Consider the following 12931-nt stretch of genomic DNA (forward strand, 5'->3'; position numbering starts at 1 on the left):
GTTTTAGTTTCAGGTGTACAATAAAGTGATTCAGTTATACATGTACGTATATATCACTCCAACATTTAAGACAACCACTGGGGAAGAAGGCCTCCAAAACAGCTAGCTTTGAAATGCCAACAGGCTTGAGTCCAGGGACCCACAAGATGATAGTAAAGAAAATTCCTGATAGGTACCTGGACTATCGCCCTGAGGGCTCAGCACTGAGGAAGCAGGAAAATCACCCATTTCCCAGTCTTTCTCTTCAAAAGGTTATCTACAGTCTTTAAAAGCTGCTGCCTTAGGGTCAGGCTTCTAAGTCAGCAGTTACTAAGGGCTGGCTGTGGTCCTCCCCACAGGCCAGGGAAGCCAGCGGACACCTCTCGTACTTCTTCCCTCCAACCTGCTCCAGCAACACCAGCAAGGTGCGGGTGTCTCCATGGAAGGAGTTTGTATACGTATCTGTGACTCCAGCTTTCCTGGCTGTCACCCGAGGGAGTGGCCTGGATTTCCCGGCCCGAATAGTCAATGGGGCTTGCATTCACAAGTCCCCTAGGATTCTAGCAAACAAAGAAGCAGTTCCTGATGAGCCTGGGAGCATCCCCACACCACTGCTCTAGACCTCAGCCCAGCAAAGAGGAAGTAGGCAAAAAGGCCCATCCCAGTCTTTCCCTGGAAAGGACTCATAGTACAGTCTTCTCAGCTGCTGCTGAAGGGTCCAGCTTCCAGTCAACCTGCATCTAGTGAAGACTGCCATCCTCCACTTTAAAACACAGATAGATCCTGGCACAGCCCCAACAACTGGGGACCACCAAGAGCAAAGGAGGAGGCTTGGAAATCACCAAAGTTTGAGAGACAGCTCTGACGTTGTGCCAGACTGATAGCAGCCCTGTTAGCAATATCTGAGGTATAGAAGCAACTTGAATGTCCATCCACAGAATGGATAAAGTGTGGTACAGATATACCATGGAATATTATGCAGCCTTTAAAAAGGAAATCCTGCCATTTGCCACACCATGGATGAAACTGCAGGGCCTTACACTAAGTGAAATAAGCCAGAGAGAGAATGAAAAAATATTTCATGGTATCACTTATATGTGGAATTGCTTACAAAAAAAAAAGTCAAACTCATAGAAACAGAGTAGAAAAGTGATTGTCAGGAGCTGTGGGGTGGAAGAAATCGAGAGAGGCTGATCAAAGGGAACAAACTTTCAGCTATATGATAAATAAGATCTGAGGATTTTATGCAGTGGATTGGCCAAAAAGTTTGTTTGGGTTTTTCCATAAGATATTACAAATAACCCAAATGAACCTTAGGGCCAACCCAATATAATGTGGTGACTGTACCACAGTAGTTGATACCACTATTTTGTAAATAACTGAAATTTGCTGAGAGTAGAACTGAAGTATTCTTACCAAATAAATAAAATGAATAATATGTGAGGTGATGGATGTGTTAATTAATCCAATGTTGGGGATCCTTTCACAATACATTTGTATCAAGTCATCATGATGTGTAGTTTGAATATCTTACCATTTATTTGCCAATTATACCTCAATAAAGCTGAAAAAACAGTTCTCCCTCAAGTATTTTAATTGAGCAAGACATTTTACCCTTTCGAGATATCGGTTATAATTATGTATCTTCTAATTTCTCTAGAGACATAAATGCTCTTGACAGAATACATTAAGTAAAATTGTTTAAAAACAAATAATAGGATCAGAATTTGACCTTTAATTTTACAATGCAAAATATCCAGTCAACTGAAAGAATACATCATTACATTATTAGTCTCAATAATTCTTTTTTGCATTACACTTAATTTGATTGCTTTTTTCAACTCCATTTCTTATTTAAAATTTTCACATAAAGATAGATATGAACTTGATATGTCTGGAGGGAAAATGTCATTTTAAACGTTATCTCTGTTTAAGAGAGTCTAGATTAAAGAATGATTTATAAAGTTGAAATGATCTCAAATTAGCATAAACCAGCAGGTAAACCATCAATGAGCATGTACACTTTTGCAGAACTGTTTTGCTTTTATTGCTATGTTCAAAAGCAAATATCTTCCTTTTTTAGTGAAAGAATGTGCAATTTAAGGAAAGTAAGCAATAAATTCCCAGTGATCATGTGGATAGCTAAGTAAATTACATGCAAAAAATTCTGTAAATAAGCCATATTCTCTTGAGAATCAGTTTCTGTCAGTTTCTGTAGATACAAATTTGTCACAGGATAAAATTTACTGAATCTTCAGAAGCATAGCTCCCAGATGGGCATTATTAATATTGATAAAAATATGTCCATTTTAAAATATTTTAAGACACATTTTAAAATACGGTGAGCATACATTCATCTCTAGGAAGCTACAAAAATTAAGGTAGATTTCCTAGATGTTAAGATTCTGTGTGGAGTGTTAGAGGCTCAGTCGTGTCAAATCCTTTGTGACCCCCATGGACTGTAGCCTGCCAAGCTCCTCTGTCCAAGGGATTCTCCAAACAAGAATACTGAAGTAGGCTGCCATTTCCTTCTCTAAGGGTCTGTGTCTAATATTACTTCTTTCAAAAGATATCAATCTTAGTCATTTTTACTATACTCAACTTCAGAATACTTGAAGAAAAAAGAAAAAAAGACATTCCTCTGTCCTTAAGAATCTGTTGTTTAGTTCCTAAGTCATGTCTACCTCTTTTGTGATCCCATGGCCAGGCTCCACTGTCCATGGGATTTTCCAGGCATGAATACTGGAATGGGTTGCCATTTCCTTCTCCAAGGGATCTTCCCAATCCAGGGATCGAATCCCCGTCTCCTGCATTGGCAGGTGAGTTCCTTACCACTGAGCCACCAGGGAAGCCCATCCTTAAGAATGCTTCACTCTAAAACAGAAATTAATGGAGTAATATTGATAAAATGCAGAGTTTGATGCTTGTTGGAAAGTTGGCATTCAAGAAATGGTAGCTGATGACATCCTTAGGGATGATGACTATTATAATTTTGTAAGCATTAGTATTTAGAGTCATAACGAATCACATAAGAATTCACATATCAGTAACCTTAACTCTGAACTGTAACTCTGAACTAAGCTCTATATAACAAATGGATATTACTAAGACTATATCCTAGAGCTCATTTGAATATTTCTCAGACTTTCATTTCTCCATCTGCACAGGGAATATGGAAGAAACATGCTAGCTGTTCACCAAAATTTGGTTTCTGCTTCTTCCTAGGCTATGGCCATAAGACTGTGTCCTGGTGAAGTGAATGCTGCTAGTGAATGATACATGCTACTTCCAAACCTGGCCTATAGAAACCAGTCAAAATATTCTGCACTTACTCTTTCTGCATGTAAACAATCTGTCTGCAATGCAGGAGACCTTGGTTTATTTTTTGGGTTGGGAAGATCCGCTGGAAAAGGGATAGGTTACCCACTTCAGTATTCTTGGGCTTCCCTGGTGGCTCAGCTGATAAAGAATCCACCTGCAATGCGGGAGACCTGAGTTCAATCCTGGGTTGGGAAGATCCCCTGGAGAAGGGAATAGCTATCCACTCCAGTATACTGGCCTGGATAATTCCATAAACTGTATAGTCCATGGGATCATAAAGAGTCAGATACAACTAAGCAACTTTCACTTTTCACTTTCAGCTGAATATTGATGCTTGTGGTGTGTCTTTTACTGTATGTCAAAGACCCCAAAGAGCTCCCCTGATCCACCTACTCTCTGCTACCAATTGGACACTACATGATAAATAAATAAGTAAATTTCCATTTCACTTAGCTATTAAGATTTGGAGACTTTAACAGCTATAGAATTAGGGATAATTCATCTAATACAATGAATTGTGTGCATGCTAAATCGCTTCAGTCATGTCTGACTCTTTACGACCCTAGGGACTGTAGCCTGCCAGGCTCCTCTGTCCATGAGAGTCTCCAGGCAAGAATACTGAAGTGGGTTGCCATACCCTTCCTCATGGGATCTTTCCGACCCAGAGATCAAGCATACATCTGTCTCCTGCATCGGCAGGGGCGTTCTTTACCACCAGCACCACCTGGGAAGCCCCAGTACAATAAATAAAGGAATGCAAAAATCCAATATGTCTGGCCAGTGGTAAAGAATCCGCCTGCCAATGCAGGAGACTCGGGTTCTATCCCTGGGTTGGGAATATTCCCTGGAGAATGAAATGGCAACCCACTCCAGTATTCTTGCCTGGAAAAATCCCATGGACAGAGGAGTCTGGTGGGCTACAGTCTAAGGGGTTGCAAGAGTCAAACATGACTTAGCGACTAAACCGCCACCGAGTAAAGAACAACGAGGTGGCCAGAAAAAGGACCTCAGAGAATTTAGACTTCAGCACAGTTCTCATCTTGGCTTTCCTGATACTGCACAGGCATTCAGACAGATTTTAGGTAGAAATGTGAATATTTTCTGTTTCAAAACTCAGCTCTTCAAGTTTTATTTCACAGCATAACACCTTTGACTCTGCCTGGCAGGGCAGTACTCAACTTTTCAACACCCTTGAGAAACAAGAGGGTCAAGTTTTGAAGGTGCGAAAGTGCTGGCTGGCTCTGTTATACACTCACACACAGTCAGTACAGCACAAGGAAGGCCACCAGCTCAGCCTCCATGAGCGAGATGCAGTGAGCTGTGATGGAGCTGGCGGCAGGGAGCTGCCGCGGGGTTGTGGTCAACAACCAGGCACTAAAATACTCGGCTATGCTGGAAGGCAGTACGAAGAGAGAAAACAAATTCTTAGAAAGTAGCGTCCCTAGGGTTGTTTCTATTCAAATAAAGTCCCGGAAAACATTCATCCTGCGTGCTCTTGAAATCAGTAACAGGAAACCAGGGAAATAGAAAATGAAGAATTGGAAGAATAAACCGAAGGAAAGGGGGAGTTTTGGTAATCTTTTGGTTCCTAACATGATCTTGGTAGGATCATGAAGCATGACAATCAGAGGGAAGCCCATTTCTGACAGTCATACCTTAGCCTAATGAAAAATGGAACCGATTTGATCATTTTAAAGAGTTTAAGTTATTTCGGTAGAATTTTTTTGCCTTTTTTTTGGGACGGAGATAAAAGTGGGAAAATAAAATTTCTGGTTTCACCTTTACAATGTGCCTAAGAAATGTGCTATTTTTTAAACAAATAATGTTCCACTGAGAACTTCACAAAGATGAGATTTAATTTTTAAAAATTCTTTTCTGTCAAGAGCCAATACATTTTAAAAAAGCGCTTGAAGGTCACAGCAATATTTACATTTCTAGAAGAGTTTTCGAATGTTTCCTCTTATTTTTGGTACTCATCTCCCCACAGACCAACAGCAAGTATTTAGCAGACCAGCTCCAGCCCATCGTCTTATTAGAGAAGCTGAGAAAGAGAATCAAGTGTCAAGGGTTTAGTCCTCTAAATATTATAGGTCAAGTGGTCCACCCCAGTGCACAGAGGAGGCCATGTAACCTGGGATACCATCTAGCATCTCATCTATTTCTGCTTTTGCTGCTAAGTCACTTCAGTCGTGTCTGCCTCTGTGTGACTCCATAGACAGCAGCCCACCAGGCTCCCCCCTCCCTGGGATTCTCCAGGCAAGAACACTGGAGTGGGTTGCCATTTCCTTCTCCAATGCATGAAAGTGAAAAGTGAAAGGGAAGTCGTGTCTGACTCTTCACGATCCTATGGACTGCAGCCTACTAGGCTCCTCCATACATGGGATTTTCCAGGCAAGAGTACTGGAGTGGGGTGCCATCGCCTTCTCCGATTTCTGCTTTTAGTATTCCTCTAATGACAATCAGGCATCACTAAAGTATTTAAAGTCACTTGTCTTTGAGCAATAGGCTTCCCCTTTTCCCTCCTCAGATAATCAGTCTGTCAACCTTAGTGCCTTGGCAGGATGGGAATGGAGCTGACTTCCTCTAGGACCTTGCTCTCCTGTATCATTGCTGGTGTGTTTCAAATGTTGCTGGAGACACGGTTATGAAGAGTTTTCCGTTGGCTGGTCCAACAAATGTCTAGTCAGTATCCTCCGCTCAGAGGCAATGGTTACCTACAGTATACTTTTCCTTTCTCTTTAGAAGGGGTTTCATGACGAGGGATAAGGACACCAAAGGCATGAACAAATGAGGGGGCTGTTCATTTCTGGAGAGTTCTAGATCTTTGTGCTTGAAAATCACTGGCTTTGGGAAAATCCTAAAATCGAGGTTGGGTAAGAACTAGAGTGAAAGTCTTGTGATGAGAACTAAGTAGAAGGTGGCAGTGGATGACTGTGAGATATCGTAAGTTAACATACGTAATGACACGGGGCAAATCTTCCACCTTCCTCCTGCTGTGTACCCACACTGGGCAGATGCATGAGTCCAGAGATGGACGCACAGTCATGCTGCACCACCTCTGAAGATGCTGAAGATCACTAAGCCTGGTTGGTCCCTACTGCTGCACAGACTCGGTCCATTGGAACCATTTCACATCTTATTTGCCTTGTTTATGTTTTTGTCAAAACTCAAAGAATTGCACACCAAATTCAATTATATTGTATGAGAATTAAAATATCACCAAAAACAGTGAAGCAAAAGACAAGAAACACAGAAGCTATTGGGTTTGGTTAAAAAATACAAATAAAATATTAAGGATCCATAGAATTCATAAAAAGATGGGTCATAAGAAATCCACACATACATACATTCCTGTAAAATCTCATAACACTAAGAATAAACAAATTTAAGTCTAAGAGAGAGAGAGAGAGAATATAAAACTTACAAAGCCAGTAAGATCCCACTGATGGAAGATTTATGAAAAATAATATATAATTCTCTACTGATCAATCCGTTACAAGTATAAAATAAAGACAGTATGCCATAATGTGTGTACATGCATGCTCAGTTGCCTCAGTTGTAATTCGACTCTTTGAGACCCTGAGGACTGTAGCCCACCAGACTCCTCTGTCCATAGGATTTTGCAGGCAAGAATACTAGAGTGGGTTGCCATGCCTTTCTCCAGGGGATCTTTCCAAGCCAGGAACTGAACCCATGTCTCCCGTGTCTCCTGCACTGCACATGGATTCTTTACCACTAAGCCACCAGAGAAGCCCATAAGCCATAATGACAGCTTAAAAAAAGTTTATTGAAACATAGTTGATTTACAAAGTTGTGTTACTTTCAGGTATATATTCTCTTTAGATTCTCTTCCATTATGCTATTATAAGATATTGAGTATAGTTCCTTGTGATATACAGTAGGTCCTTATTGTTCATTTTATATATAATAATGTGGTATCTGTTAGGCCTAAACTCCTAATTTATCCCTCCCCCATGCTTGGTAACCATAAGTGTGTTTTCTATGTGTGTGAATCTGCTTCTGTTTTCTAAACAAACTCATTTGTATCCTTTTATAAAATTCCATATACAAGCAATATCATATGGTATATGTCTTTCTCTGTCTGACTTACTCCACTCAGTATGGCAATCTCTAGGTACATCCATGTTGCTCTCAACGGCATTATTTCATTCTCTTTTACGGCTGAATAATATTCTGCTGTGTCTACACACCACATCTTTATGCATTCATCTGCCGAGGGACACAGGTTGTTTCCATGTCCTGGCTATTGTAAACAGTGTTGCTATGAACACTGAGGGGCATGCATCTTTTCAAATTATAGTTTTCTTCAGTGATATGCCCAGGGGTGGAATTCCGGGATCATATGTTGACTCTAGTTTTTTAAGGAATCTTCAACTGTTTATTTTTGATGTCCTTTTTCTGAGGAAATTTCTTGAGGTTCTCCTCCACAAAACAAGGGTAAGAATCAAGGAAGAGAAACAGCGCAACCGAGCTGGGAGTTCAGGGACACAAACACTGCAGTGACTTTCTTGCAATAAAGCCTAGAAAGTAACTGGATCAAACTAAGTCCTTAAGACAATGACCTTCAGGAAGAATATCTTTTAGAAGAAAGGGTTACATTTCAAACAACAAATGAAGTAACAGGAAACTGGAGATCTCTGAGTTATGTTGAAGAACTATTGTTGTTGTTCAGGCACCAGAGTCATGTCTGACTCTTTGTGACCTCATGATTTGCAGCACACCAGGGTTCCCTGTCCTTCACTATCTCCCGGAGGTTGCTCAAACGCATGTCCATTGAGTCAGTGATGCCATCCAACCATCTCATCCTCAGCCATCCTTTTCTCCTCTTGCCCCCAGAAGTATTTATTCTCTCAGCCACAAAAATTTAGGGAAAAATTCTTTTAAAAAAAAGTTATGCTAAAAAGCCCTGGTGAATTCATGAAGCAAAATTAAATAAGGCAGGATTTCAGGCAACTTAAGGAATATATAAAAAGTCCATTTGGTGGGGGATTTGAGAAACATTCTTCTCAAATGTTCCTGAGTATGTGACATTGGACTTGAAGAGATTAAAATGGTATCCTAGATCAGAGTGTTCTTTCTTGGGCAGTAGTCACACACCTGTTGTTATGTAAGTGCTATTTATTGAGTTTCAAATAATCAACTTACACAATAGATAATTATGTATATCATTGGTATTGCCATTGTAAAGATAAAGCTATACCTGACAGAATTTAGAAGGTGGAAGTAAGGAAGATGAGAAGTATAATTTGAAGAGCTGGTATCTTCAACTGAAGGAGAGACTGTCAGAAAGTAATAGATGAAGATTACAAAATCAAGCAATGACCAAACGAAAATACAGGCAAATCTTGGACGTAAGGTAGTTCAATTCCAAATTAACTTAACAATTAAGCAAATATCACAATAAAGAGAGTCATATGAATTTTTTGAGTGCATATAAAAGTTTTGTTTATAATATACTGTCTGTTGTATGTGTATTACCACTATGTCTAAAAATCAAGGCATATAACTTACTTTAAAAATACTTTATTGCTAAAAATGCTAACCATCATCTGAGACTTCAGTGAGTCATAAACTTTGTAATAGTAACATCAAAGGTTATTACAGTTCACTATAACAAATATAACAATGAAAATATTTGAAATATTGTGAAAGCTACCAAAATGTGACAAGACACAAAGTGAGTAAATACAGATGGAAAAATGGTACCAGTAGACTTGCTCAAGGAGTGTTGCCACAACCATCAATTTGTAAAAATCACAGTATATGTGAAGTGCAAGAAAGCAAAGCCCAATAAAACGAGGTATACCTGTAATAATGTCACTAAGAAAATCGAGAGTATTAAGAGTCAGCTAGATGGGGTATTTGAAATTAACTAATTCTTGGTCATTTGTAGGATAATCAAAATTTTGTTTAATAAATCAAGAAATTTTTTTAAGAAATGTTTTTATATTAGTAGTTACAGGTGTAACCACCAGAAGCGACCCTAGAAGAACTTTAAAAAATGTTTGCTTGCCAGTAGCAGAATTGGAAATGGTGGGGAATGAGATGAAATGCTATATAAAATATATAATGCTATTTTTCTTTACCCCGTGTATGAGTTAGTTTTGTAAATATAAAACAAGAAAATTTTTGAATGGATTAGAAGTAAAATGACAGAAGAAGTAGTCATACGATAGGAAATAGGGTTGTAATCAAATATAACTCCATTTCCAAAATACATATGCTTTAATAATGAGAAACTCTTCACAAATTAACACGCAATGGGGGTGAAACATTCTAATATTAATAAAATCACAAATTATTCTGAATGGACAGAGCAAAACTTCGAAAGAAACAAAATCAGTTTCAAACGGGACATTCTGCTGAGCTCAGATTTTGAAAAGTATAACTTTAAATATTGTGAAGACACTCACAGACATAGAAAACAAACTTAAGGTTACCAGAAGGGAAAAGGGAGGAAGGGTAAATTAGGGGTTTGGGATTAAAATACACAGACTACTATATATAAAACAGATAAAAAATGAGTACCTACTGCATACCGCAGGGAACTATATTATCCTTGTATGTGTGTGTGTCCATCTCTTTGCAGCCATATGGACTATAGCCCTCTTGGCTCCTCTGTCCATGGGATTTTGCAGGCAAGAATACTGGAGTGGACTACCACTTCCTTCTCAAGGGGATCATCCTGAACCAGGGATCAAACCCACATCTCTTATGTCTCCTGCACTGGTAAGTGGGTTCTTTACCACTAGGGCTACCTGGGAAGCCCATACTATCCTCAGTGTCTTGTAATAATTTATAATGGAAAGGAATATAAGAAAGAATACATAGACACACACAACTGAATCACTTTGCCATATACCTGAAACCAACATAGCATTGTACATCAATTATATTTAAATAAAAATCTTGTAAAAAGAAAGAGAGAAACACAGAACTGAACATCTATGAAAGCCTGGTCCAGACTCCATCATCATGATTTTAGTATAAAGGAAATAGAAAAATTGGAATAAGACCACAGATGGCCTAAGCATTATACAAGCAGGCAGCTTTTATATGTTTTAGACCAGGAAATAATAAAGCTGTGAGGAATTGACAAGTAAAATGGGTTTCAGCTTGGAGTAGCAACTTAGTGAAGAAGTAACAAGCTGTTTTTATACAACTTCCTTGACCCTAAATTCTCTGGTGAGAAAGATGCCTTCTACCTCCTGGTACCAGGAGGAGATCTTTCACAAGGAAGATTCATTTCCTGCCTCCAGGTCAAATGAAGTCAGAGTGTCCCTGTTGCATTGATTGTTTCTTAAGTAACTTTAATTTAAAATAATCAATGGAACTTTGATATAGTTTCATGTATTTTGGCACCTAATATTATTGCTAAAAGACTAGGAAGCTTATTAGTGATTTTTAAAAAAATATTGAATGAGGCTTGAAACTTCAAATTCAATTCTGAGAATATAAAGAAATACTATGTTTTAAAAAAAATGTCTATATGTTTATAACAGTCACTTTTGTATATAGCAGAGATTGGTACAACATTGTAAATCAACTATACTTCGACAAAAACAATCAATGGAATACTAATCAGCAATAAAATAAAGCTAAATAATACCATTTGCAGCAACATGGATGGACCTAGAGATTATCATACTGAGTGAAGTAAGTCACACAGAGAAAGATAAATCTCATATGATATCACTTATATGTGGAATCTAACTTTTGAAAAAAGATACAAATGAACTTATCCATAAAACAGAAACAGACTTACAGATATGAAAAGCAAACTTATGGTACCAAAGGGGAAACATGGTGGTGGGAGGAATAAATCAGGAGCTTAGGATGAACATATATATACTATTATATATAAGGTAGGTAACTAACAAGGACCTACTGCATAGCACAAGGAACTCAACGTTCTGAAATAACCTATATGAGAAAAGAATCTGAAAAAGAATGAGTATATGTATAACTTAATCACTTTGCTGTACACCTAAAAGTTAATCAACTATAATCCAAGAGTTTTTTAAAATAAAAATTGAAAATAGCTGCAATAGCTGCAACTACTGAGCTTGCATGCCATAACTACCGAAGCCCGTGCACCCTAGAGCCTGCGCTCTGCAACAAGAGAGGCCATTGTGATGAGAAACCCATGCGCTACAACAGAGAGTAGCCCCTGCAACTAGAGAAAGCCTCTGTGCAGCAGTGAAGACCCAGTGCAGCCAAAAATAAATAATAAATCTTAAAAAAAATCAGCATGCCAAAGTGGCTTGCTTTGGGGTGGCAGAGTCTGCTCCCCTTCTATATATCACTCACAGCCTGTGGAACTCTGGATTGTATTATAGTCCATTTAGTTGAAATCATATTTAACTAAACAATATTATCCCAGGAAGTGCTGGTGAATGCAATATGTTAGTCACTGAAGATTCCAGGAAGAATAATCAAGAACTGCATAGAACAGCGTTCTCCCATGCCCTTTTTACAACTGGATTTTGTCACTGAATTGAATAAATAAGCCAAGCTGGTTAACTCTCCAATGCTTCAGCTGCTACAGGCCCCACATCAGAGGACCAATGAACTACTCATAAAATCCTGGCGTGCTCAGACAATGAGTTACAACAGCATGAAACTTAAGAAGCATAAATGTTAGGGCCTCTTGTTAGAATATTTTTTTTCTTAAAATTTTAACAGATCACTTGATTAAGCAGAAGCGGAAATTTTACTGACAATTTATTTTTTAAAATGACAAGCTCAAATGCAGCTCAATGTGAAGCCAAAGTAGGTATGTCAACCTCAAAATTTAATGTACGATATAATTTCGTTAGCAGTTAATAATAGTTCTTTGATCTGGGGAACTGAGCCTGTTGCTGTTTACAATTTATCTCAGTCAATGGCTGAAGGGTTAAAAATTCAATCTGCTGGCTATATTTCAAGTTGACTGATAAGAAAATGGAATACGACCAGAGCAGGACAAGCAGATGATGCAGAGACTAGAATCTATACTACATAAGAAAGATTTGGAAACACAGCGACTGGTTAGCTCAGAAAACAGAGAATTTCTTCATCTTGTATTTTCAGTTCCTAATAAAGTTGTCAGTAATTGCTCATGGAAAGAGTAAACATGTTGTGTTAATACAAAGGTATATATAAAAGTGATTACATTCCTCTAAGATCAAGAGTTCTTTTTCACATGTATAGAACTCACATCAGTTCAGTTCAGTCGCTCAGTCCGACTTTTTGCAACCCTATGAATCGCAGCACGCCAGGCCTCCCTGTCCATCACCAACTCCCAGAGTTCACCCAAACTCATGTGCATCGAGTCGGTGATGCCATCCAGCCATCTCATCCTCTGTCATCCCCTTCTCCTCCTGCCCCGAATCCCTCCCACCATCAGAGTCTTTTCCAATGAGTCAACTCTTCACATGAGGTGGCCAAAGTATTGGAGTTTCAGCCTCAGCCATCAGCATCATTAGAACTCACATACTAATGGTATTTTACTTCTTGTCTTGAATTGAGATGTACTCTTCTGTGATACCTCAAACATTATTTCCTTTGTTTGGAACACTTCAAAGTGAGTCAAAGTTTACAGCGAAAGTGAAAGTGTTATTCGCTCAGT

This window comes from Capra hircus, chromosome 24 (genome assembly GCF_001704415.2).
Source record: "Capra hircus breed San Clemente chromosome 24, ASM170441v1, whole genome shotgun sequence".
NCBI classification, from domain to species: Eukaryota; Metazoa; Chordata; class Mammalia; order Artiodactyla; family Bovidae; genus Capra; species Capra hircus.